The sequence below is a fragment of the Pinus tabuliformis genome, chromosome 9 (genome assembly GCF_031772625.1).
Source record: "Pinus tabuliformis cultivar Carrire ecotype Pingquan chromosome 9, CPIR1, whole genome shotgun sequence".
Classification (NCBI taxonomy): Eukaryota; Viridiplantae; Streptophyta; class Pinopsida; order Pinales; family Pinaceae; genus Pinus; species Pinus tabuliformis.
This window is the reverse complement of record NC_142307.1, coordinates 408785117-408812529: the sequence shown is the minus strand read 5'-3', so window position 1 is coordinate 408812529 and position 27413 is coordinate 408785117. Positions and strand designations below refer to the sequence as shown.

At 40.7% G+C, this 27413-nt stretch overlaps 1 protein-coding gene and 1 pseudogene across 1 annotated transcript in view; one reads left to right on the top strand and one right to left on the bottom strand.

The window, feature by feature from the left end:
- LOC149148894 (tropinone reductase homolog At5g06060-like) overlaps positions 1–27413 on the top strand; it is a 242951-nt gene that overhangs the window by 21970 nt on the left and 193568 nt on the right. The gene's annotated exons all lie outside the window — the stretch shown is intronic.
- LOC149148896 (putative GPI-anchored protein At1g61900 pseudogene) lies at positions 5313–6482 on the bottom strand (annotated as a pseudogene).

The window sequence follows — 27413 nt, the reverse complement described above, 5'->3', positions numbered from 1 at the left end:
GGAGCACACAACCAAAATCGGGGTTTCCTATGAGATACTATCCCTAAAGCCAAATGGTCAGTAAAAGAGATCCCACGGGACTAGAATGCAAAGTTAATATCCAAAAGGGGTCTAGGGCACAGACCTAACCCATTCTTTCTGCCGAATTCCCCCCACTAATCCATGGCCAGAAGTGTCCATGATTGTAATGGCCGTACTAAGTTAAGGGCCATTACTGAACTGTGAAACTGTAAAGATTGCTGAAACTATGAAACTGTATTTAATTGATTTGAAACTGTAAAGATTGCTGAAACTGTGAAACTGTATTTAATTGATTTGATGGAGTACTTACCTGATCTGCTACGGCTGTTGCGATGAGGATGCTGCAGAACTTCTCTCGTTACCGAATGACCAAAACCACCCAGCCAAACCGAGTATACCTAGATACTCAATCCAGTATGCTTCTCAACCGATGCATACCGTTCCCCCGTGCCCAGAGACTTCAAAACAAGTAAGGCTCAATAGTTCCGTAGTTCCGAATTATAAGTAGTATGGATAAATTTCCTCTCCTTCCTCCTTCAACAGCACCCGGTTCAGTTTTTCCACTCACAGTAAATACCACCTTCCCCATCCACAGGCATCGAACCCCCCCTTTGGAATCCTCCTTCCTCCCTTTAAATAGCAGAGGTTCCTCCCTCTCTACGTATCTGTTCACCGCCTTTATGGAAGCATAAGATTTTGTTAGGCGGTGGCTGCTTTGTCATGATATCTGCCTTTAATTGAATCAGATCCTCACCATATCGAATGGTGTCATATTAATTATGACAGTTGGTATTTTAATTTATTAAATAGTATAAGACCATGATGATTTTAAATATTACAAATTATTTTATGTTTTATAAAATGTCAAGTTTAATCATAAGGTTTATGGGTTTAGTTTTATTAGTACACATTTTGGGTTATATATGTAAACATATGAATAAACTCAACTATATTTCTTACTGAGTGTATATTTCTTCTATTAACGAGAATTAGGTATTTAATTTACACCTTTGATAATTAATTCATTTATCTTATATTGAGACATTCTCCATGAATAGTCGATATATAGTCGATGTATATATATATATATATATATATACTAGTGCAATGTATATGATGCATGCATATGTAGCTATCATATGCATGCCTCACATGCATGCTAATATTGCTATGTTGCTCGTGATTTGAGATGGGTTGTTACATACACCCCTCCTTCAAAAGAACTTCGTCCCGAAGTTAAGGGTTTATAAAGTATATTGATAATTCCTTTAGGGTATGTAAGGATTGTATTATGTGATTGAATTTTCATTTATGATCGCGAGGACACTTTAAAATTTGTGATTTTGACCGCTGATAGATTTCTAATTTTAATGGTCATGCCTTGCCCAAACCAGGTTCCCAAGCTATTCTAAAATCATCCTATCCTCCCTAATCTCTTCCACTCCCATCCTATCCGTCCTCTACTGGAGTATGCCATGGCGTCAGCTATACTGACCTAACCATGCATAAACTCTAAGGATGGCAGCGTCGACTATATCGACCCGATTTCCCAGTAGGCATCTGGCAATCATCATCACACGTCTAGGGGAGCGTGACTCGCACAATCCTCCCATGACCCCAGGTTTTAGAGGATAAACGGTGGGCAACACCTCCACCCCTCCCAGTAGAATCAGGGTTAATACCCTATCATGGAATCTCTTTGGGCCTTAATTGTTCTGAAGTTTCTGTCATCACGTGGTAATTTTGGTAACGGATTTTATCTGCAATCATAAACACTTGTCCATGCATTTATAACATGTGCATTAATATTTTCAAAAACACATAGCTTATGTATATTTCATACATGTCATCTAAAGTATAACATACCTTGCCATAATCTATTCATGTCATTAGCTTTCATATTTACAATATAATCATTCTTTCGTGTATTGTTTGTGCATAAAACTCATGACTTTAAATTGCTAACTGACACTTGATATTTGATCTTACGAGCACATATCGTTATGTTCCAAACTTTCATTGATCTGTATGTGTTTGCTCCAATAACAACTAACTGGGTTATTGTCTTACTTGGTAACAAAATGCATCATATGGACAGTCATTAGCAAAGACAAATCTCAATTCCTTCTTTTAACAATACTGTTATTTGTTGTGTTCTTTTTTATATATAAATTGATTGAAATATCTAGCTCAAGTATGGTATGCAACATATTTGGGGAACATATTTTGAACTCAACATTTCCCTTAACAATAATACACCGAACATTGCTCTATGTTTAAATGGTAGTACTCTTTCAATACCTTGGCCCTTTAGGTTGAATTTATGCTCATGGAACCTTTGCTCAGGTTGTATTCATCACTTATAAGAGTTGCTAAATTAGGTCTGAATGTTGCGTATGCATCCGTTCCTATTGGCTGATTCACTATCAAGGAGTTGCTATCCATGCCAAATGAACTATTGTTTCCAGATCTTTTGCCAGAGCATATTCCAGGGTCCGAACTTAAGTTCTATGCATTATACCAGTTATTTATATGCCTCTATATAAATGAGTTAATGACTGCTTGCAATTCTGAGTTAGTTCCTCATCACATGGTGTTTAATAGCAGTGTATTCCTTGTTGAATAAATGTGAATGGTATATACAACCGCTTGAGGTCAATTGGCTGGTTCTGTTATCATTTAACTGGAAGTATAGTGGAAAACTGTTTACCTACAGCTAACAGATAACAACTGATGTGCAAAAAAAGGATCACTGTAACCTTCACACAAAACTCAGAAATTTATTAGAAACTAAGAGAATATACAGGAGGAAATCCTACATCTTTTACTGTGGTATTGTGATAATAATATGGCTAAATTATGTATAACAACTGGGGTAATTTTGAGTAAGGAAGATATTATATGTGACTCTTTAGAGGCCTCATTGAATGTTATTTGTCCACAGTATATATATATATTTTCTGAAGTAAAAACTATTAAGAAAACACCTACAGAAGTTTTCATACGAACTTGAAGAAAGGTCTCATAGAAGAACTTTATACAAACTCAATTATCAAGGAGGAATATCTACGTGGTTGTAGTAGAGTAGAATTATCATCACATCTCAGCAAAATATCTTAGAGATTGAAATGTCCCGAACATTAACTACAGGAGCCAATAACAAAAGACTGTATTAACTGTAATCAAATGCACCAGCAGTAGAATGTGTGAGGTTTAAGGTTTATGTGATGGTTCTGTTCATGTATGAGGTAGGCATGTAACAACAGAACTAGCCTTCAAACAATTGTTAAAGATGTTCCTAAATTGCATCAATCCAACAGTGAAGAATATATCATTACAGAGCACCATTGATTATAAAAGGCAAGAGCAGATTCTAACCATTCAACAACTTGTGGTTTCTATGCAAGATAGGAGAAGACAGGTCGAGGAGTGAGTCCCCCTAGTAATTATAAAGGAGGATGACTAAACAAAAATGAATATCTAGAAGTTTGTAAGAATATAAACATCATTACCACTTGTTTGTTATTGGAGCATAAATAATAATAAAACGAATCCATCCAAGCAAAATTTACAATTACAAGAGACTAATAATAATTAAAAGCATAATATCAAAATATTTAAGAAAGTACTTATCTCTAGAGAATACGTCAACTCCTTTTTGTTCAACTCTTCAAGGAGTTAATCTCGTCCATATTATTATCATCAGGAAGTCCATATCATCAAGGAATTCACAGCATCAAGGAGTCCATATCATTATCGGCAGGAAAGGCCAGTTTGCATCAGTGTCAATAGTATTGTCAACACTCCTATTAGTGTCCTCTAGTTGGCCTCCATTTCTGCAGTCAAGGCCAGAGTCAATAGAAGCTTCAACATGCTCAGTCCCTTTAAACAAGCCATTTTGCTTCATCTTGTGGCTTGCAAGTGCTGCTGTTGCACCAAACGCAGCTGTCATTGCTCCCACCATGGCTCGACCATCAATTCCTTGTTTTTCTCAATACTTCTGGCATGTTTATTTTGGTGCTTTTCATCATGCATTGGTTCCTGTTGTTTGTAAGTCTCTCTCGGATCATCAAACTTATATCCAATCTCTTTTCTACTCAAAATTCCTTTTGCTTTGCCTGTTTTATATTCAGAACGAGGCACTGACTGGTCCACATCATTTCCAGCATCAAACAAATCCTTCTCCCCAGTGACCATAAAGAAAACTGGCTGCAAGGTTCTTTCATTCTCTGCACAATTTTTCAGGTCTTTGAGATTTTCTGTTTCATGTGGCCTTGCTTTACCAGACCTCTGAATATCTTGCTTTACTGCTAATGCAACTGCATCAGCCACTTTTGACAAGTCTTCCTCCAGATCAAGCTGCAATGCCTTGATATGGGATATCCCCAATTTTCTACTGACTTCTAGCCTAAGTGCATTGACAATCAGTTCTTTGATCAAATTTGATAAATCCTCTGCTTGTTCTGTCTCTTGTTCAGCTTCCTGAAGAAGACTCTTCTGCAAACTACTTTCTTTTATCAATTCATCAGAAGCAATTTGTGTATCTAAGATAATATATGAGGGCTCAATTATATCCATTTCCATATCCTTTCGAGAATGTCTATGCTGCTTTAGACCATTTACTTTCGTTGAATCATGTTGTGATGCAACACTTGTAGAATCTGGAATACTTCCAGTTTGATCCAAAAGCTTCCACTGGTCTTCCTCTGGAACATATTCAAGAAAAAGATCATTTGTAGATTCATCATTTGTATAGTCAAGTTTAGAATTCGTCAGAGGAGGGTATTTTACAGAGGGGCATAAGAATGTCTCCAAGTCATTGACATTTGCTTGCCATGGAAAATTGTCCCTGTGCTTGATTGTGTTAGGACTTACTGAAATCATCTGTGAGTCCTTACTATCTTGTCTTACAACATTAGCAATTTGGTTTTCCATACCGTGTATAACACCATCTCTCATCTTAGATGGATTATAATTTGCCTTGTGAGAAACTTGAGTTCCATCTATTTGTTGCTGCACTTGATTTAAGCTGAAAGAATGCTTGTTTTTTTCGGTGTCATCTGATTTCTCAGCAACATCAATAAATTTCGGTGTGTTAACAGCACTAACAAACAAATTTGAAGAAACAGTTGGAACTTGTTCCTGCTTTCCTAATCCATTTCCTTTATCACTCTCAGGAGATCCCTCTTGAGGTGGTGAATGGTCCTGATCTTGGTTCTGATTTCTAATGGATTTCTTGTCTTCATCAATTTTAGCATCGGAACTTTGCTTATTCTGATCTTCTTGACTATTCATGCTCTTTTCATCATTTTTTTTTTTTTTTTTTTTATCAGAAATCCCTTCTCTTTTAATCTACAATCTTCTACATTTGCATTCTTCGATATAGTTTCCCAATCAAATTTGTTCTTGCTTTCTAAATAACCTGAGGTTTCAGAAGTGGGTAATGCTGGCAGTGAAGCTGCTGAAGCACAAGTAGACAAGGGTGACAGAGAAGATGACGAAGACCACGGAGCATCAATATTATCACTCAAGTCACAGGTAAAGCTAACACCAGTAGGATAATCAAATACAACATCTGTCAGTAGACTTCGCAGTAAACAACCTTGTAGGCTGAAGTCTTTTAAATCAACTTCACATAATTTATAAAGATCTGTAACAACGCCCTTCTTTCCTAACATAGATCCAAACAATGTTGCACAGTTCAAGGCCTGTTTATTTGTTATTAGCATCTGCTTTTGCAATGTTAGAATGTAGTCATTCAGAGAGCTACAACATGACGTATTTTTAGGAGCCGAGCCACTACAAGCTTCAACCACTGATGACATATCTTCAAATGACAGAGTACAGACTTTGTTAATCTTGCAACTGAACAAAATTCGAAATGCACTATTGGCCTCATCAAAGTCAAGTTGCTTTGTAAGCCACGCAAAGACTACACCTATGCAATCATCCACGATGACTTGTTCTGTAGGTGATTCTAAGGCGGCATTCTTTGAAAGTGAGCTCGAATCTCTTGATGCCAAACGAATAGCAGCTTCAGCAATAACAGGCTGACAAACTGGCCTGCAACATTCTCTCAGAGGATCAACAGTCGTGCATGCATCCAGCAATTTGCTTGTATTCACTGTTTGCTCAAGGTCCACCAGAGTTTTTATGGGACAAGAACCCCCTGTAAGATTAGATGATTTTATCGAGCAAAGGGATGAGATTGAACCATTTGCACCACTGCTGATCAAGACACTGGTAAGATCTTTAAAGCAATCTTTTGCCACCGTTTTGTTTAGCACTAAAGAACCAGTTGCTGAGCTGTATTCTCCCTGAAAAATTCGAAGCATACTATCAAACTGTGGGCAGCATATGACATTCCCCAATAATGTAGCAAGAGGTGCAGAGCAATCTACTGCTGTCTTCTCCACAGTATTGTTAATTGCCGAGATATTCACCGGACATCTCCCACACATCTCATTCCCTTCCCTTTCCCTGGTTACGCAGACTCCAAAGCCCCTATTTCGCTTTAATTCATAGAATTCTCAGCTTATGATCGTCCCGTATACAAAACAGCACTTTTAAGAGAAAAGGAGCTGGAGGTTTCGTATCCAGGCAATCCTTTTAAAATTCACATGGGTCAGAGTTTATAAAGCATGTGATAATAATATACGCATTCCAGGCCGTGACCACCGTCACGACTAGCAGTTACAGAACGAACGAATGTTTCACGCGGATCCCTCCCTTCTCTCTTATATCATTGCGAACATACTCTGTATATATATCTCTGTAACTTGTACTCGAATCCCAATTTACAGCTGTTTATATAACGCCCGATTTCTATCGTAATCCCACGCTGTGGAAGTGTTGAACAGTTTGCAGGCAATCAGATCTGCAGCCATGGTGACCGACAAAAGATGATATGCTTATAATATTATAACTAATACAAGTTATTACATACTAAAATGCCTACGATGGTTCTCAGGTCAGCGCGCGTCTACTGCCACCCGTCTCTCGATGAACGTCCGTCTGTCTGTAACCTTTCGAGCTCCAGGCGGTGAAGGCCCGAGAGCGTTCCACCGTTACACCACCGCATACTCCTTTATCCGCCGGTGGTTAACATACGTCAAAGGTTTAAGCAATTAATATCATCGTTTGACACCGACGCCCCCTAAGAAATGAGTTTCGACGCGTCAGATGTTTAGAAACGATGTGTGAGCAACGTGGCTACTGGCTTTTGCGAACCTTTAATGTATAATTGCTCTCCGGCAGACATGTTATTTACGCTGTCCCCAAAACCGTCTATTATCCCCTCAGGTTGTCGCTGTCTGTTTACTGTCCTGCAAGCTGATGTTCTCTCCACCGTCAAACAAAGGATTCCTTCCACATAGGCCGAGATATAACATCTTCCAGATGATCGAATAGGAGTTTATTTTGTGATTTTCCTGAGGGCCAATTTGGGTATTTTTCTGAGGCCGAGTACACTGGTCTGTAAGAATAATTTGAGCCTGTCTTTAGCTGCTGGAGGTCGAATTGTGCTTCGGGAGTTTGGGGCTATTAGGACGCTGAATCTCCTTGGTAGGTCGAATACATCATAGAAGCCGAGATGGGTTATCACTGTGCAATTGAATGAGCCGATTTCATCTCCATTAGAGGGCCTAAAATATCTTAGAAGGAGGACCAAGTTGTATCAGTCACTTTAGGAGGACGATTTAATATTTAAGGGCATATTTTTATTGAAATTCCAGAGTTGCAATAATATTCTGTAGCTGATCTCAAAGGGCCGAGTCCTATTTAGATTGCATATTGAAATCTGATATAAGCAAATTTGGCATGAAAAGTCGTCCACATATTGGCTAATAGATCAATAATCTGGGGATGAAACACCTTGCTGTTTATAAGCATCTGTATTTTCATGGTTTCTTTCATTTTCAACAACTGTGTCTGTTGTTGCATTTGTGATAGCAGTCATGTTGAATTCTTTATGTGGCTCCTTCATCAACATTGTTTCTTTTTCTACCAATGCATTTTCATTTCTATAAAAGTTCTCAATAACTTCTGCTGCTGTATCACTAGCTTGAGCTATGTCCGTCTCTTCATAATTTTCTTTCAAAATTGAAGATGAAATACTTTTCTGTTCATTATTAGAAGTATCAGCAGCTTCTGGTTCTGTATCAGTCGCTTCTGCTGTGTCTGTCTCTTCACATTCCTTTAGAGCAAAAGATGAAAATTTGCGCTGTTCATCACCAAAGGTTTCAAGAGCTTCTGAGGCTGTATCAGTGGCTTGAGTTGTGATTGTTTCTTCACTGTTTTCTTCCAAAACTGGAGATGAAACACTTTGTTGATCAGCATATACATTTTCATTGTTTTTTTTTTCGGTTTTCAACACCTGCCCCTGTTGTTACAATGGTGATAAGAGTCATATTGATTTCTTTATATGGCTCTATCACTTCCATTGTTTCTTTTGTGACCAGTTCATTGTCATTTATGTCAAAGTTCTCAACAGCTTCTAGTGCTGTAACAGTGGCTTCAGCTATATCTGTTTCTTCACTATTTTCATTCAACACTGATGATGAAATACTCTGCTGTTTATCAGCAGAGGTCTCGACAGCTTCTGGTGCTGTGTTGGTGTCTTCAGTTGTATCTGTCTCTTCACGTTCTTGTATAACTGACGATGAAAGTTTTTGCTGCTCAGCAACAAAGTTTTCAACAACTTCTGGTGTTATATCAGTGGATTGAGTTGCATCTGTTTCTTCAAAATATTCTTTCAAAACAGAAGATGGAGTACTTTTCTGTTCATCTGTAAAGGCCTCAACAGTTTCTGGTTACCTAACGTTTTGCAGAGTGCTAACAGACAGTTTCAGTCAGATTTATTATTGAATGCATGATTTAAATGGCTTTACCACCACCTTATTTTGATAAATTTAAATCTTTTAATAAACTTAACAGGTCCGAAAGTTGAACCAGCTCCGATACCATATGTAATGGCCGTACTAAGTTAAGGGCCATTACTGAACTGTGAAACTGTAAAGATTGCTGAAACTGTGAAACTGTATTAATTGATTTGATGGAGTACTTACCTGATCTGCTACGGCTGTTGCGATGAGGATGCTGCAGAACTTCTCTCGTTACCGAATGACCAAAACCACCCAGCCAAACCGAGTATACCTAGATACTCAATCCGGTATGCTTCTCAACCGATGCATACCGTTCCCCCGTGCCCAGAGACTTCAAAACAAGTAAAGCTCAATAGTTCCGTAGTTCCGAATTATAAGTAGTATGGATAAATTTCCTCTCCTTCCTCCTTCAACAGCACCCGGTTCAGTTTTTCCACTCACAGTAAATACCACCTTCCCCATCCACAGGCATCGAACCCCCCCTTTGGAATCCTCCTTCCTCCCTTTAAATAGCAGAGGTTCCTCCCTCTCTACGCATCTGTTCACCGCCTTTATGGAAGGATAAGATTTTGTTAGGCGGTGGCTGCTTTGTCATGATATCTGCCTTTAATTGAATCAGATCCTCACCATATCGAATGGTGTCATATTAATTATGACAGTTGGTATTTTAATTTATTAAATAGTATAAGACCATGATGATTTTAAATATTACAAATTATTTTATGTTTTATAAAATGTCAAGTTTAATCATAAGGTTTATGGGTTTAGTTTTATTAGTACACATTTTGGGTTATATATGTAAACATATGAATAAACTCAACTATATTTCTTACTGAGTGTATATTTCTTCTATTAACGAGAATTAGGTATTTAATTTACACCTTTGATAATTAATTCATTTATCTTATATTTAGACATTCTCCATGAATAGTCGATATATAGTCGATGTATATATATATATATATATACTAGTGCAATGTATATGATGCATGCATATGTAGCTATCATATGCATGCCTCACATGCATGCTAATATTGCTATGTTGCTCGTGATTTGAGATGGGTTGTTACAATGATAAGCAAACTACAATACTCAATTATCAAATGACAAGGCATACCTTTAGGTTTGGGAGGCCCACCTTCAAACATACGATCATGGCAAATGGGCGAGGGACCACATGGCTGGCTCAGGTGGTGGAGAAATGGCACAATGAGCTAGTTGGTGGCTGCAAGGGGCTACTGGTTGCCGACTGAGGACCATCTTGGAGAATTTCTTTTTCTCTTAAGGATGTCACCCACAAAATGGTGGGTAACATGCACAAAATACTGAAATAAATTGAGACTAAAATAAAAGGAGTTAGAACAAATACCATACAATCCACAACAATCAAGACAAGATGTACCCTATGAAACCCAATACGGGAAAAACCCAGCCAAAAGGTAATGACTATACCTTGCTCTCTTTTATTCTTAGTTATGAATTGCAAATACAAAGAGAGTTGAACTTTACCATGGATATTGTGGCCTATAAGGCTGCTATAGGGTCTTCGACTTTCTCTCTTTTACTCCAATATCCCGCTCCATTATTCTGCCCAACAAGGGAATAGTAAATCAATACAACAAGATTATAGCCTCATCCTTTCCTAGTGGCCTAGTGTTCTGCATGTTTTGATTGCCATCTAGGGTTAGGGCTAGCCTTTTTGCATGTCTCAATTTCGATTAGGCCTAGGGTTTTGGACCCTCTAGGATCTTCTTAAAAGTCAACATATGACTAGGTCCTTATGTGAGCAATGGGAGCTAACGAGGCATCCACTTGGGACAATGGGACCATGGTGGTCAACGACATAGGTTAACTTGCAAGAGTCAACTTCCTCATACGAACTCCTATTAAGGTGATCTTTATGCCTTTAGAGCTTGCGTAGAACAACATTGAGAGGCTGTGAACTTTGTTCCCAAAGCTTTGGCACCAAAAATGACCATTTAATGCCTTAATGGTCTCAATAATGCAAATTGCCAAAACTGGACCTGCGCCTAAAATGGGCCCTATAAGCCTTTATCTACAAATTTTCCACTCAAAAGTTACCAAAATATTTACAGATTATATATTGATTCACTTTTTATCATACTTCCCCATTTTGGGAGGCTTTTGGTCCCCAAAAACTAAGGAGTTAAGGAATCTTTTCCTCTACCTTCTCCCTAGGGTACTGTTGACGGTGCTGGACCTGCCAACATGTCAGGGGATCTCCTCGGTAAGAAGTCCCAACTAGACCTCAGACTGTTTGGTGTAGGAGTCCTAGCAGTGGGTCGTACGGTATCACCTTGACTGTGGTTGCGCGTAGAGGTAAGTAAGATGTCCTTGTTGGTAGCAAGGGTGTGACGTGCGCAGCAAGCCAAGGAAGGTGCATGAATGGTTCTAACACACGGAAGGTGGAATGAGTGCACCCTTTGGAAACCTGTGGAAACACGTAGCTTGGAAGGGAACATGCGAGCAAAGATGCATCACAAGCTGGAAGGAAGGTGAACCAACAATCCAAAGTGATGGTTAAACCAACAACACATCTTAGTAAGATTCATACATACATATACAGAAAGAGTCTATAAGAGTGATATGACTCACTCTCTTGAAAATGATCTGGGATCAGTAAGAGTGGTATGACACACTCTCTTCATATGGAACTGACTTCGGGTCAGTAGAGAATGGTATGAGACATTCTCGATCAATTCTTCTTCTTCATGGTTCAGCAAAGCAGAGCAGTGCAGAGAAAAGCAAAGCAGAGTAGTGCAGGACACTGATGGTAGAGATAGTACAGTTTGACAGATGGATGAGCGGATAGAGTTCTCCCTAGTTGAGAGGGAGTGTTAAAATTGGCAGCTAGTGCCAAACTCCATGTGGGTTATCTTATTTATGGGAGCTGATATTTTTCTTGGACTCCTCTCATTGAGAGGTGTAGGATTGATCTAAAGATCATCTGATTCCGATAAGTATTCATGGAGTTATGAATTTATTTATGTTATAAGACAATTCGTCAAGGTCGGCCAGCAACCAAATAACCCACACATGTGCTCAACGTTTTAGTATAAAAAGAGGTGACTTGATAGTCATTTCTACACACTTCACTCTTGATTTCTCTCCACTTGTTCTAGGTTTTAGTGGAAGAGAAATCTAAGAGAGGAAGCCCTAGACGCAGTCAAGAAGGAAGCCTACACGCTGCCCTATACGGTGGTCTCTACAAGCCCTAGGCGCAGTCAAGAAGGAAGCCTACACGTTGCCCTATACGCTGGTCTGTACAAGCCCTAGACGCAGTCAAGAAGGAAGCCTACACGCTACCCTATACGCTGGTCTCTACAAGCCCTAACCGTAGTCAAGGAGGGTTACTATGATGCCCTAGCCACAGGTCACTTCAAGTGATTGAATTGATGGATGGAGGGCCAAGGATCTAGGGCCGAGAAGGCAGGCTGCTAGGCGAAGTAGAGAGAAGCTAAACGTTGGAATTTGAGTGGCTGTTTGGGCATGTTGAGGAGGCTGAAAGCTACAACAAGCTAGGCCGCATGCCATAGCAAGCTGTTGGAGTTATTTCATGGTTGCGTTGAGAGGATAACGTGGCATGGGAGGAGCCTCTTCAACGTTGGCTGCAGCACTAGAGGGCTAGTCTTGCTATGTGTTGGGTTAAGGGCAGTGGCACATACCCTAACCAGAAATGCAGTCACAACAATGCTAACAATTGGGACAACAGTAACAAATGGGACAGTTTCTAACAATTGGGACAACAGTAACAATGATGGGACAACAACAATGGCATGCTAACAATGGGACAACGGTAACAAATGGGACAACTGCTAACAATTGGGACAACAACAACAATTGGGATAGCAACAATGGGACAACAATAACAAATGGGAACGCTGCATGACATGGTGCAGCGATAGCCAATTGGGACAACAATACGGTAAGCAAGGTACAACAAGCACATGGTGGCAAGCATGGTGCTGTAAGCACATTGGGCAAGGTGCAGAAAGCACATGGTGACAAGCATGATGTTGCAATGGCACATAGGACAGCAATGGTACATGATGCAGTATAGTGAGGTAGAGTATGAGGCAACACTGGTGAGTGCAACAAGATGATAAGGTACATCAAGATGTTGCAGTATAGGAAGGCATAGCATAAGGTGCAGCAGTATGATGTGTGCAGGATGGTAATGAGGTCCAACATAGTGATGATGGGTGCAACATGGTGCAACACAGTGAGGTGGAGCGTGATGACGAGGTGCAACACAATGATTGGTGATGGAATCACCTTGGAGAATCAGTTGAAGCAACATGTCTTGAATTGAGTTCAGCTACCTCATGTATCATCTACTTAGAGATGATCTATGCTCTTATTTAGATAAGTCAACGTGTTGACTTTTGTTGTATATGTACTATCTCTCTCTCTCTCTACTGAACTATTGAAGAACATATAAGAAGAATTGATCAAGGGTTTCCCCACATTGGGGTTTGTCCCTGGCTAGCGCCACATCTCGTGTCCTCTTGTCTTGGCTTGTCTTCTGCGATCTATGTTTATGTTCTATCAACGATTTACTTTAATGCTGATGTGATTGCTAATCTGGAAAAGATATTGAGCTAACTGTGAAAATTGAAATAAATTGCTCTAAGCATAGAACATATCTAAAATTAACAAAACTGCATTGCGCAGTTTCTGGGGCCAGCAATGCATTGCCTCCCAGAATTGTGCAATGCAAGCTTGGAGGTCAGTGCTAGGCTAGACTTGCCCAATTTCTGGAGGGAAGGCAGAGCCTTCACTTCCAGAAATGCGCAACGCTGGCCGTGCAGGGTAAGGTCCGAGTTAAGGCAGCCCAGGCTCGCCGACGAGCGACTGAAAACATGATAAGTTTGAATGCATGGTGAAACTGAGTGTGAACAAAAGTGAATGATCATGCATGCAAACGGTAAGTGCAGGATTTAGAAAACGAGAAAACATGCATGTGTGTGAAGCGGGTCACTGCAACAGTGATCATCGGTGCGAAAACATTGTCGTGCATGCGACTACAGTGAGATGCAAACAAAAACTGAAACGATGCTTCTACAAGCTAACATACATCAAAACGATAGCAAGCGCTCGTTGAAATCAAGCAGACAACACTTACACGAAGCGAAACACAAAAAGCGATAGAAACGCAGTGCAAGACATGAGAAGCCGACTCACCCTGAAACAACGAAGCTGAAAGTGCCAAAGACTCCTGGGTGCCATGTGGGATGTCAGAGTTGTAAGATCGATCTGAGGAATGAGCTCTGCAACGTTCGGTTCATAAGTTTTGATAAGATCGAGGTTATGACGCGCATGCCACAAATCTAGGAAAAAACGACACTTGGCGAGAGGTTTCTAAACCGATCTATGCATGTAACCTCCAACTGCTAAACATAGATCCCTCAGATCTAGGGATGCCTTTGCATGCTGCCTTTTGCTATTTTGGGAAAAGCACCCCATGTCTGCAAATCAGTTTTGCGTGGTCCCGGAGGGAACCGATCAACCCTGAAGGCACATGCATCGGTTTGTGAGTCTGGGATGAGAATTTGCGCAGTTCTTGGGCTGAGCAGAGTTGGTTGTTTGTCAGGCATTGCGCAATTTCTGGGCTGAGGCCTAGTGCTGGGTCAGATTGCGTAGTTTTTTGAAGGAGGACTGCCTGGTTGTTCTGCACAATTCTAGAGCCCAACAGGCTACCCAACTGATTTGCGCAATTTCTGGAGGGAAGGCTGGTTCCCCTCCAGAATTGCGCAATTTTCTGGGGGAGTGTCTTAGCCAGCAAATAGTCTAAGTTCGGAATGCCAGCTTGTGGGAGGGAGACAAGCAAACTGACATGCACAAGCCGGCAGGCCATTGAAACTCAGCTGAAGCTTGTGTGCTTGACAGTGCAAGACAAGCTGCTAAGGATGGTTGGTAGGGAGGCTCCAAAACGAAGCTAAGGTAAAATTTTGGAGCGTGGTTGTAGCTGCTACAACAAGTACCATTTAACCTTGCCTGGAAGTTTTCCTTTAAACCAATTTTCTAGTGTTCATGTTGCCCTCATCTAGTTGTCTTAGTTTTCTTTTGCAATTCCACATCCTTTGCTAACTTTGCTTGAGCTTTTTTTTGCTAATTCCTCTATGTTGGGTAAGATTTGCATGTTAGAAGGTTCAGAGAGTTTTAGATCTTCCACATTCATTATTAAGCAAATGTGCATATATGGAGGTAGATTGAGTTTGTAGGCATTATCACCTACCTTCTCCAAGGCTTCAAAAGGAATATATGGTAAATTCTTGATCTTCTTATGAGGACTGTGTAGCCTTTCTTTATTAAGATGCAATCGAACATTGTATCCCACCTTAAATGTCTTCCTAACTCTGTGTAGCTCATGCTAGGCCTTATACATTCCTTGTGACTTCTTCAATGTCTCTTGTACTCGCAAATGGATCTACCTGATCTTATCAATGATTGTCAGCCTTGAATGCTCGTCTTGTGGTGTCTTCCCTCACTCTTTGCTGTTCATATACAATGTTAATGATGATGGATTAAAAGCAAGATTGAAAAGAGGACTTATTGGCGGAAGTGTGGATTACTTTCTTATAGGATTGTTGAAAATAAATTAAAATATAGCCCTAGGTCCTAGGTCCTTGGATGCTTATGATTGTAACTCCTGAAAAGCTAAACCATTGATTTGTTCACTACTTTTGTTTCCCCATATATCCATGGATGGAAAGATGTAGATCTCCGGTAGGATTGATCTAAAGATCTTTTGATTCCGATAAGTATTCATGGAGTTATGAATTTATTTATTCTATAAGACAATTCGTCAAGGTCGGCCAGCAACCAAATAACCCACACATGTGTTCAACGTTTTAGTATAAAAAGAGGTGACTTGATAGTCATTTCTACACACTTCACTCTTGATTTCTCTCCACTTGTTCTAGGTTTTAGTGGAAGAGAAATCTAAGAGAGGAAGCCCTAGACGCAGTGAAGAAGGAAGCCTACACGCTGCCCTATACGGTGGTCTCTACAAGCCCTAGACGCAGTCAAGAAGGAAGCCTACACGTTGCCCTATACGCTGGTCTCTACAGGCCCTAGACGCAGTCAAGAAGGAAGCCTACACGCTACCCTATATGCTGGTCTCTACAAGTCCTAACCGTAGTCAAGGAGGGTTACTATGATGCCCTATCCGCAGGTCCATGATGCCCTAGCCGCAGGTCACTTCAAGTGACTGAATTGATGGATGGAGGGCCAAGGATCTAGGGCCGAGAAGGCAGGCTGCTAGGCCAAGTAGAGAGAAGCTAATCGTTGGAATTTGAGTGGCTGTTTGGGCATGTTGAGGAGGCTGAAAGCTACAACAAGCTAGGCCGCATGCCATAGCAAGCTGTTGGAGTTATTTCATGGCTGTGTTGAGAGGATAACGTGGCATGGGAGGAGCCTCTTCAAGGCTGGCTGCAGCACTAGAGGGCTAGTCTTGCTATATGTTGGGTTAAGGGCAGTGGCACATACCCTAACCAGAAATGTAGTCACGACAATGCTAACAATTGGGACAACAGTAACAAATGGGACAGTTTCTAACAATTGGGACAACAGTAACAATTGGGACAACAGCAATGATGGGACAACAACAATGGCATGCTAACAATGGGATAGCGGTAACAAATGGGACAACTGCTAACAATTGGGACAACAACAACAATTGGGATAGCAACAATGGCATGCTAACAATGGGACAACAATAACAAATGGGAACGCTGCATGACATGGTGCAGCAATAGCCAATTGGGACAACAATACGGCAAGCAAGGTACAACAAGCACATGGTGCTGCAAGCACATTGGGCAAGGTGCAGAAAGCACATGGTGACAAGCATGATGTTGCAATGGCACATAGGACAACAATGGTACATGATGCAGTATAGTGAGGTAGAGTATGAGGTAGCACTGGTGAGTGCAGCAAGATGATAAGGTACATCAAGATGTTGCAGTATAGGAAGGCGTAGCTTAAGGTGCAGCAGTATGATGTGTGTAGGATGGTAATGAGGTCCAACATAGTGATGATGGGTGCAACATGGTGCAACACAGTGAGGTGGAGCGTGATGACGAGGTGCAACACAATGATTGGTGATGGAGTCACCTTGGAGAATCAGTTGAAGCAACATGTCTTCAACTGAGTTCAACTACCTCATGTATCATCTACTTAGAGATGATCTATGCTCTTATTTAGATAAGTCAACGTGTTGACTTCTGTTGTATATGTACTATCTCTCTCTCTCTACTGAACTATTGAAGAACATATAAGAAGAATTGATCAAGTGTTTCCCCACATTGGGGTTTGTCCCTGGCTAGCACCACATCTTGTGTCCTCTTGTCTTGGCTTGTCTTCTACGATCTATGTTTATGTTCTATCTGCAATTTACTTTAATGCTGATGTGATTGCTAATCTGGAAAAGATATTGAGCTAACTGTGAAAATTGAAATAAATTGCTCTAAGCATAGAACATATCTAAAATTAACAAAACTGCATTGCACAGTTTCTGGGGCCAGCAATGCATTGCCTCCCAGAATTGTGCAATGCAAGCTTGGAGGTCAGTGCTGGGCTAGACTTGCCCAATTTCTGGAGGGAAGGCAGAGCCTTCACTTCCAGAAATGCGCAACGTTGGCCGTGCAGGGTAAGGTCTGGGTTAAGGCAGCCCAGGCTCGTCGACGAGCAATTGAAAACATGATAAGTCTGAATGCATGGTGAAACTGAGTGAAACAAAGGTGAATGATCATGCATGCAAACAGTAAGTGCAGGATTTAGAAAGCAAGAAAACATGCATGTGTGTGAAGCGGGTCGCTGCAACAGTGATCGTTGGTGCGAAAACATTGTCGTGCTTGCGACTACAGTGAGATGCAAACAAAAACTGATATGGTGCTTCTACAAGCTAACATACATCAAAACGATAGCAAGCGCTCGTTGAAATCAAGCAGACAACACTTACATGCAGCGAAACACAAAAAGCGATAGAAACGCAGCGCAAGACATGAGAAGCCAACTCACCCTGAAACAGCAAAGCTGAAAGTGCCAAAGACTCCTGGGTGCCATGTGGGATGTCAGAGCTGTAAGATCGATCTGAGGAATGAGCTCTGCAACGTTCGGTTCATAAGTTTTGATAAGATCGAGGTTATGACGCATATGCCACAAATCTAGGAAAAAAACGACACTTGGCGAGAGGTTTCTAAACTGATCTATGCATGTAACCTCCAACTGCTAAAAATAGATCCCTCAGATCTAGGGATGCCTTTGCATGCTGCCTTTTGCTATTTTGGGAAAAGCAACCCATGTCTGCAAATCAATATTGCTTGGTCCCAGAGGGAACCGGTCAGCCCTGAAGGCACATGCATCGGTTTGCGAGTCTGGGATGAAAATTTGCGTAGTGCCTGGGCTAAGTAGAGCTGGTTGTTTGTGAGGCATTGCGCAATTTCTGGGCTGAGCAGGTTAGTGCATCCTAGAATTGCGCAATTTATGGGCTGAGGCCTAGTGCTGGGTCAGATTGCGCAGTTTTCTGAAGGAGGACTGCCTGACTGTTCTGCGCAATTCTAGAGCCCAACAGGCTGCCCAGCTGATTTGCACAATTTCTAGAGGGAAGGCTGGTTCCCCTCTAGAATTGCGCAATTTATTGGGGGAGCGTCTTAGCCAGCAAATAGTCTAAGTCCGGAATGCCAGCCTGCGGGAGGGAGACAAGCAAACTGACATGCACAGGCCGGCAGGCCATTGAAACTTAGCTGAAGCTTGTGTGCTTGACAGTGCAAGACAAGCTGCTAAGGATGGTTGGTAGGGAGGCTCCAAAACGAAGCTAAGGTAAAATTTTGGAGCGTGGTTGTAGCCGCTACAACAAGTACCATTTAACCTTGCTTGGAAGTTTTCCTTTAAACCAATTTTCTAGTGTTCATGTTGTCCTCATCTAGTTGTCTTGGTTTTCTTTTGCAATTCCACATCCTTTGCTAACTTTGCTTGAGCTTTTTTTGCTAATTCCTCTATGTTAGGTAAGATTTGCATGTTATTTTTTTGGTCTAACATAGAAGGTTCAGAGAGTTTTAGATCTTCCACATTCATTATTAAGCAAATGTGCATATATGGAGGTAGATTGAGTTTGTAGGCATTATCACCTACCTTCTCCAAGGCTTCAAAAGGAATATATGGTAAATTCTTGATCTTCTTATGAGGACTGTGTAGCCTTTCTTTATTAAGATGCAATCGAACATTGTATCCCACCTTGAATGTCTTCCTAACTCTGTGTAGCTCATGCTAGGCCTTATACTTTCCTTGTGACTTCTTCAATGTCTCTTGTACTCGCAAATGGATCTACCTAATCTTATCAATGATTGTCAGCCTTGAATGCTTGTCTTGTGGTGTCTTCCCTCACTCTTTGCTGTTCATATACAACATTAATGATGATGGATTAAAAGCAAGATTGAAAAGAGGACTTATTGGCGGAAGTGTGGATTACTTTCTTATAGGACTGTTGAAAATAAATTAAAATATAGCCCTAGGTCCTAGGTCCTTGGATGCTTATGATTGTAACTCCTGAAAAGCTAAACCATTGATTTGTTCACTACTTTTGTTTCCCCATATATCCATGGATGGAAAGATGTAGATCTCCTCAAATCTCCCAATACGTAGTGTTGATTTGTGGTAGCATCGGATGTGCTTTAGCCATGAAAATTGGTGGAGAGGCTAAAGCACATAAGATCTCCAAGACCCAGAAATCGTTTTGAGAAATTCCATCCAGATGAGGAGTTATTAAAATAATTAATATTTTTAATGGGTTCCTAAGTCTAAACTTAGGAAAATAAAAATATTAATGGGTATTAATAAAGATAAGGATGAGAAGCTTCTAAGAGACGAGGATCAAGTCTGTTTTAATCTTAGCCGTTGATTAGAGACTTAATCTCGGCCTTTGATTCGTCAATAGGAAAAGTATAAGAGAAGACTTGAGGGTCATTTGGAGATACACTAGCAGATACTCAGTATCCCAAGGAAAATCGATTTTCAGAGAGGGTGAAATCGATTTCAGAGGGAGAGTTGCAGGGTGGAGGAAGAGGGGGTGATTAGCAGCAGTCAGGGAGCTCAGAAGAGGTGACACAGGGACTCTGAGAGATAGCGCAGAGGGAGACGCAGTTCACAGAGACTCAGTGGATGACGCAGAGAAGGACAGAGCAACGCAAAGCCATGCAGAATGACGCAGGGCTGACGCAGTAGGGAAAGGAAGTCCTCCAGGGTGTCAAAAAGTCTCGGAGAAAAGTCTCAGGTGTTTTCTCCCAGTGTCTATGCAAATTTTTCTGTAAAAGCGATTGTTGTTGAAGATTAATAAAACCCTCCTCTGCTGCACCGGTTTTCCCACATTGGGTTTTTCTAGGGACAATTGTCCAAAAATAACTGTGTTGATGTGTTTGATTCTTGTGCATATATTTGTTTCTGTATAATGGTGTGATATCTGCAGTAGAATTTATTTTAATATTTACTGAAGGAATTTCATAAATAACTTATTGAGAAATAAGTAGGTAAAATAAATCAGTTGCTGCAGTAATAGAATTTCTGTTTAGAAATTTTCACACGTAGTCCAAAAGGCATTGAGAAATTTGGTACCTCTAACTGAGATGATGCTCTTTGGCATCCCAAAGGGAACTAGACCTTTTCAAATAACATGTTTGTTGCATCTTGTCCCTTGATAGTCTTTTTACAAGGCATAAGAAATCACATCATACTAAACTTGTTAACTACCACAAATAATAGTCATGTTTCCTCTAGATTTTGGAAAATCACTCATGAAATCCCTTGTAGATGCTTTCCCATAGTCTAGCAAGTAAATGTAAGGGACGTTATAGACCTTGCTTTCTATTACTGGGCTTGCTGGTGCAACAAAGTATGCATCCTTGGATATATTGATCTACATCCTCTTTCATTTTGGGCATGTTACCCCACATTGTGTTGTAAATTGTAGCAAGTGGAAGGTCTTCTTTGGCTCGTGCCTTAGCCAGAAAGACCACGAGTTGTCTTTCTTTTGCCATGGAGCGAGTTCATGGAGATGGTGAGCTTATTTCCAGTTTGCGGGAATAAATTCATGAATTCATGTATAGTGTTGGAGGACCAGTTACGTGGTCCCTTCTTCAGTTTGACTACAAGATCGAGTGGCAGTTCGAGTTTAGAAAGGATGAGTTGGGAACTTTAGTCTTTGATTGAAGGAAGAACAAGTTATAACTCCAGTGATGATTGGAGAGAGAACCAATCCGACTTAGTTAACTAGCTAATCACAACTCTAGGTTTTAATTTGTAACTTGCCTATTATAGCATGGATCAAATCTATAAAAGAAGGACGAAGGCACAAATATTATTCAATGTTGAGTGCATGAGTTTGTGTGAGAGCTCTTTGCTTGTGGTGTGCATAGTCTTGAGGAGCAAGAACGCACGGGTTTAGTGAGCAGACTTGCGTTAGGATTTAGGAGTTGCATCCTAAATAATAGGAGACCAAGTGCACACAGAAATAGGAGCTATTTGCGCTACAAAATAGGAGATTTTGTGCGCAAGGAAATAGGCCCTAGTGCACTAGGAAATAGGGCTGCTAGTGCGCAAAGGATTAGGAGTAGGGATCACGAGATTTCCAGGGTGAGTCCAAGCTAGTTCAATGAGAGAACAAGGTTGTTCTTAGTGTGACAAATTGCTTGTAAAAGATTCAATTGCTCAAGCTCAATCAATAAATCAATAAAATACTACAACAAAGAAGGTAGGTTTTCCCATGATTCAAAGATTTATAGGATGGCAACCTTTGAGGATGGCGCTTACATTGGTTTTCTTGAGTACTTTGGAATGGAGGAGATTCATTTCTCCTTTTTGGGATGATCATGCTTGGTGGTTTGAGGATTATCTTACATTTGCATGCCTTTTGACTACTCTCTTATTGCATATTTGATGGTTGTGATCATCTTACGTTTGCATGCCTTTTGACTATTCTCTTATTGCGTATTTGATGGTTGTGGAGCATCCCTTGGTTCACTTGGGAGTGCTATGTTTGTTCATGTGTGATGGTTCTAGGCCCCCAAGGGATTTGAATACGGTGTTATGGTGGAAGTTGCTTTGGCTATTCATCATGTTCTTTTCAGTTTGATGGAGGCATTCTTCGTGGATTAGTGTTTGGGAGATCACCCGGTCTTGTTCTAGTCACTACTTGCACTTCGTTGTTGCATGGTTAGTTCATATGTTAGTTAAGTGTCCTCTAGCATGGTGCTGTATTTTCCTAGTGAAATTTATATTATGTTACATTTCTATTATTGTTCCTAGGTAATTTGTATATTTCTATTTCATTACAACTTCACTTTTGTTGGAAACATAATCCTTTGGTGTTATGTAAATTTGGCTTATTCACTTGAGAGGAAGGAAAAATTAAAAAAAGCCTCAAGTGAACACCAACAGTCATAGAAGTCCAAGAGGCCTCTTGGACTATGAAACCAAGGGTCGTGAATTTGTGTATTTATGTGTATCATATGGATAATATTGGCATCACAATCTTATCTATTTCTTGTCTATTTTTGTTTGTGTTCCAACATTGGTATTAGAGCACAGGGTTTCTTGAGAAATCGAACTGGTTTGTGAGCCACAGGTGTGTGGCCTTTTCTCAACCACGGGTTTGTGGTTTGATCAACAGGGGCATTTGGTTTTCTTTGCTTTTTTATTTAGTGTTGCACCTATGAGTGCTTAGGGATTCCTTTAGTAGTTGCAATTTTTATCAAAACACAACACAAAGTGGCTTTGTCGTACCAATAAGCAGTTTCTTCTCACATTTAGTCTTGTCCTCTGAAAGCCTAAAAATTGAAAATGTTACATTGGCATTGTTAGTAATCACACAGTAATATTGTTGCTTGATCCTCCATCAATGATGGAGCCATAATACCAGTGATCGCTACATCACATCAAGTAAAGTGTGCGTGTTAAAAATCTAGTTCATCAATTTGCAAAATTGCAATTGGAAACCATATGCCACCTATTCTCGATGATCTCCTACATCCAGATGATGCATGGAATCTAGTGGATGCTTCTTAATGGGATATTGTAGTGATCTTGTACATTTGTAATTGGCGACCATAGTGGGAGGTGAACCCACAAGCTCAACAACTTTGTGCAATGTTGGGTTCTGCTCTTACACTCCATTCTGAATGGTCTACTTCCTCTTCCTTCTCAAAATATTTTGGGAATTGGATTTGAGTTTGGTTCTTCATGAGGAATTATTGAACAATTGTGTTGATTGCTAATGCCTCTTATGTCGATTTGAGTGGGCCTTTGAATCGTAGTTGCACCAATTTGGGAGTGGAAACTAAGTTGAAGGAATGTTTGATGACTAGTATTCTCGTGCAAGCTCTTGTAATCTTCCATGAAACAATTCGTCACTTTGTAACTTTGAGAGAATCTACCAAGGAACTCAAGCCAACATAGGAATCCGAGGCTATGAAGTATATGAAATCATGAACACCTCTGTTCTCTTATCGTGGGATGAAAACTAGGTTAACCCCATAAGCAATTTTTCTTCCCTTTGCTAAGATTCTGTGTGTGTGTGCTCATTAAACATTTAGTGTCTTCTCCCGTGGTCAGTTCTTTGTCTGTGTCAGTTTTGAGGAGAATTACAGCCATGACCCAAACTTCCACTTTCCCACATGTATGCAGGTTGTGAGCAAGCTTGAGGTCCATCACATGCAAGTGCTTCTCTTTGCATATGTTTGAACAATGCTTCTGCTACTCTAAGCAATGCAGGAAGATGTATGAATGAATGTTAGTGCAAGTGAGTCCAATTGCAAATCCCCCCAATTAGAGTGTTACTGCTTGATTGTCAGAGATTAAGATGCATAGGGTTTTGTCATTAAAGGTAGAGCAAATGTAGCGGGAATCCAACGACAATGCCAATTTGGAAATGCCTTCTAGATGGCCTCTGAACTCTTTCTTTAGAATTCCGTCGGTTGCATATCATATTCTCATAGTTTTGTTGGCAGAGGCACTCCCTAGTAATTTCCCATCTTGAGAGAGTTTGACTCTTGATATAGCGTGCTTGTGTCTTAGTGTATGACATCTAGAAGGGCATGCTCGATTTGATAAATAGATTTTAGATAGCAATAAGAGTCTAGGAGGTTGCTTGTTTGGCCTTCACTACTCTTCAATAGGAGGCTACAAAAGAGTTGGCACCTTGGCTCCAATTCAAGACCATTGCACTATTTTGTAGCTTACCTATTTTGGATTTCCATTGGCACTGGAACATTTGTTTGCAGTATAGTGATAATAGAAGGATTAAAATTAATTTATTAAGGAGATTTCATTTAACTCAGTGTTTCCATGAAGTTAATTTTTAGGGCCAGATTGTTCTATGCTGTAGATAATTGCATTTTCAAACTTTCAACATTTTCATTACATTCACCCCATAACATCATATCATTATTATTAGCAATTATGTAAGAGAACAATAACATCACCAATGCATGAGAACAAAAAGAAACAACAGAAGAAAAGCATACACAATAGAGACACCAGGATTTAGGTCAAAGATCAAGGGAAAACCCCACAAGGGGGAAAACCCAGCCAAATTCTTTTTCTATTAGATGTTCATCAAATGTTCAGCGAAAGTACAAAGTACAATAAGAATGAGATACATCAATCACATTAGGCCACCTAGGGCCAACCCAAGTTAGTTCACAACTTCGTTTGTGAACTAAACGATTTGATTTTCGATAATCAAACAAGTCCAAGAGAGCTGTTATCATATCACTGTCTCAAGTAGCATCATCCTTGTCACTGCAGTAAGTGTCATCAATATCATCACTGTCAAGTGTCATCATTACTGTAATATGCACTTCTATCGTGGCCCCAGTCATCACTGTCATAGGTGCAAATATCTTTATCATATATCAATAGGTCACTACCATGAGTTTACTACCATATTAGGGTTACTGCCATGTCAAGGTTATGTCGAAGGATGCTTCCATTTACATATGTATCAAGGTCATAGCCATATTGATCAAGGTTATTTCTTGTTAAGTTTGCTGCCATGACAATGTTATAGGGACAATGGTATGACTCGTAGGTATAGTGAAATCCATAGATACAAAACGAGCTCAGAGAAACCGAGTCACAATGGTTCGAGTCCATAACATAAGCAATGCTACAGAGAATGAGCCATAAAACAAAAACGAAGTCACTGTCATGCGAACCATAGAGGTAATGTCAAATACAATCCACAGAGGTGATTCCAAATATGATCTACAAAGGCATTTGAAGTCTGAGACCTCAGGGATATATATAGTTTGCAATCTCGGAGATAAACATTATGAGCCACACACATAGAATGCGAGCTATAGGGATCACTACTGAAGAATGCGAGTTATAGAGATGCTTGCCATAGGTGATTCAAGCTACAAAGATTAGAATGCGAACCACAGGGAAGAGTGCGAGCTTCTTTGACAAATGTTCAAACCACAAAGATATACGCGAGCCTTGCCACTAGAAAGAGATCTGAGCCACGATATGTAAGAGCGATCCATTGTATGTAAGAGCGAGCTATTGTATGGAGCGATCCACTGTATAGAGATAACATATACGGGCCAATGTATGTACATGCCACTGTAAAGCGAGTCCACAGAGTATAATAATGAGACACAAAACATGTATATCGAGCCTCTGTTCAAAGTATACGAGCCACTATAGATTATAGCAAGCCACTGTTGATTATAGCGAGCCACAAAACATAAGGGTGAGTGAGCTAGAGAGCGTAAGTGCAAGCCACTTCATATAATAGCAAGCCACTATAGATATGCATGAGCCATTGTGCCAAGGAATGAGAGCCACAGAGCAATGTGTACCATAAGAAACAAGCCATTGTAATGTAGATGTGAGCCATAGGAAATGAACCACTGGGATATGTCAACAAACCATTAGAGATATTGTTAATTTTAGGTATGTTCTATGCTTAGAGCAATTTATTTTAAATATCACAGTTAGCTCAATATCTTTTCCAGATTAGCAATCACATCAGCATTAAAATAAACTACAAATAGAACATAAACATAAATCGCAGAAGACAAGCCAAGACAAGAGGACACAAGATGTGGTGCTAGCTAGGGACAAACCCCAATGTGGGGAAACCCTTGATCAATTCTTCTTATATGTTCTTCAATAGTTCAGCAGAGGGAGAGAGAGATATTGTACATTCACAACAGAAGTCAACACTTTGACTTATCTAGATAAGAGCATAGATCGTCTCTAACAAGATGATACATGAGATCGGTTGAAGACATGCTGCTTCAACTGATTCTCCAAGGTGACTCCCCCCTATCATTGTGCTGCATCCCGTCATCGTGCTGCACCTCATCATGCAACACCATACTGCACATGCTTGCTGTCCCATTGTGCCACTGCTGCACTATGTCATGGCTGTCCCATTGTGCCACTGCTGCACAATGTCATGGCTGTCCCGTTGTACCACTGCTGCTCAATGTCATGGCTGTCCCATTGTGCCACTGTTGCACAATGTCCTGGCTGTCCCATTGTGCCACTGTCGCACAATGTACTTGCTGTCCTATGTATCCACCATGAAACATTGCAGCACTATGTACTTGTTGTCCTATGTGTCCAACATGAAACATTGCAGCACTATGTACTTGCTGTCCTATGTGTCCACCATGAAACATTGCAGCACTATGTACTCGCTGCTGTCCCAATTGTTATTGCAGCACCATGCTCGCTGTCCCAATTTGCAACACCATGCTTGCTGTCCCAATTTGCATTGTTGTACCATGCTGCTGTCCCAATTTTGCAGCACCATGCTTGCTGTAGCTTTCAGTCTCCTGAACGTGCCCAAACAGTCACTTAATTTCCAGTGTTTAGTTCCTCATCTACTCGACCTTGCAACATGCCCTCTCGGCCCTAAATCCTTGGCCCTCCATCCAACAATTCGGTCGCTTGAAGTGGCTTGCGGCTAGGGCATCATGGACTTGCGGCTACGGCAGGATAGACCAACGTTTAGGGCTTCTCCATAGGGCAGCATTAGGGCGGCTTCATACGGCAGCGTTAGCTCTTCCCCATAGGGCAGCGTTAGGGCTTCTCCATAGGGTAGTGTTAGCTCTTCTCCATAGGGCAGGGTTAGGGCTTCTCCATAGGGCAGCGTTAGCTCTTCTCCATAGGGCAGGGTTAGGGCTTCTCCATAGGGTAGCGTTAGCTCTTCTCCATAGGGCAGCGTTAGGGCTTCTCCATGGGGCAGCGCTAGCTCTTCTCCATAGGGCAATGTTAGGGCTTCTCCATAGGGCAACGTTAGGGCTTCTTCCTCTTAGATTTCTCTCACACTAAAACCCAAGACAAGTGGAGAGAAATCAAGAGAGAAGTTGCGTGTAAAATGACTCTCAAGTCATCTCCTTTTATACTAAAACGTTGAGCACATGAGGGGTTTATTTGGTTACTGGCCGACTTTCACGAATTGTCTTATAACACAAATAA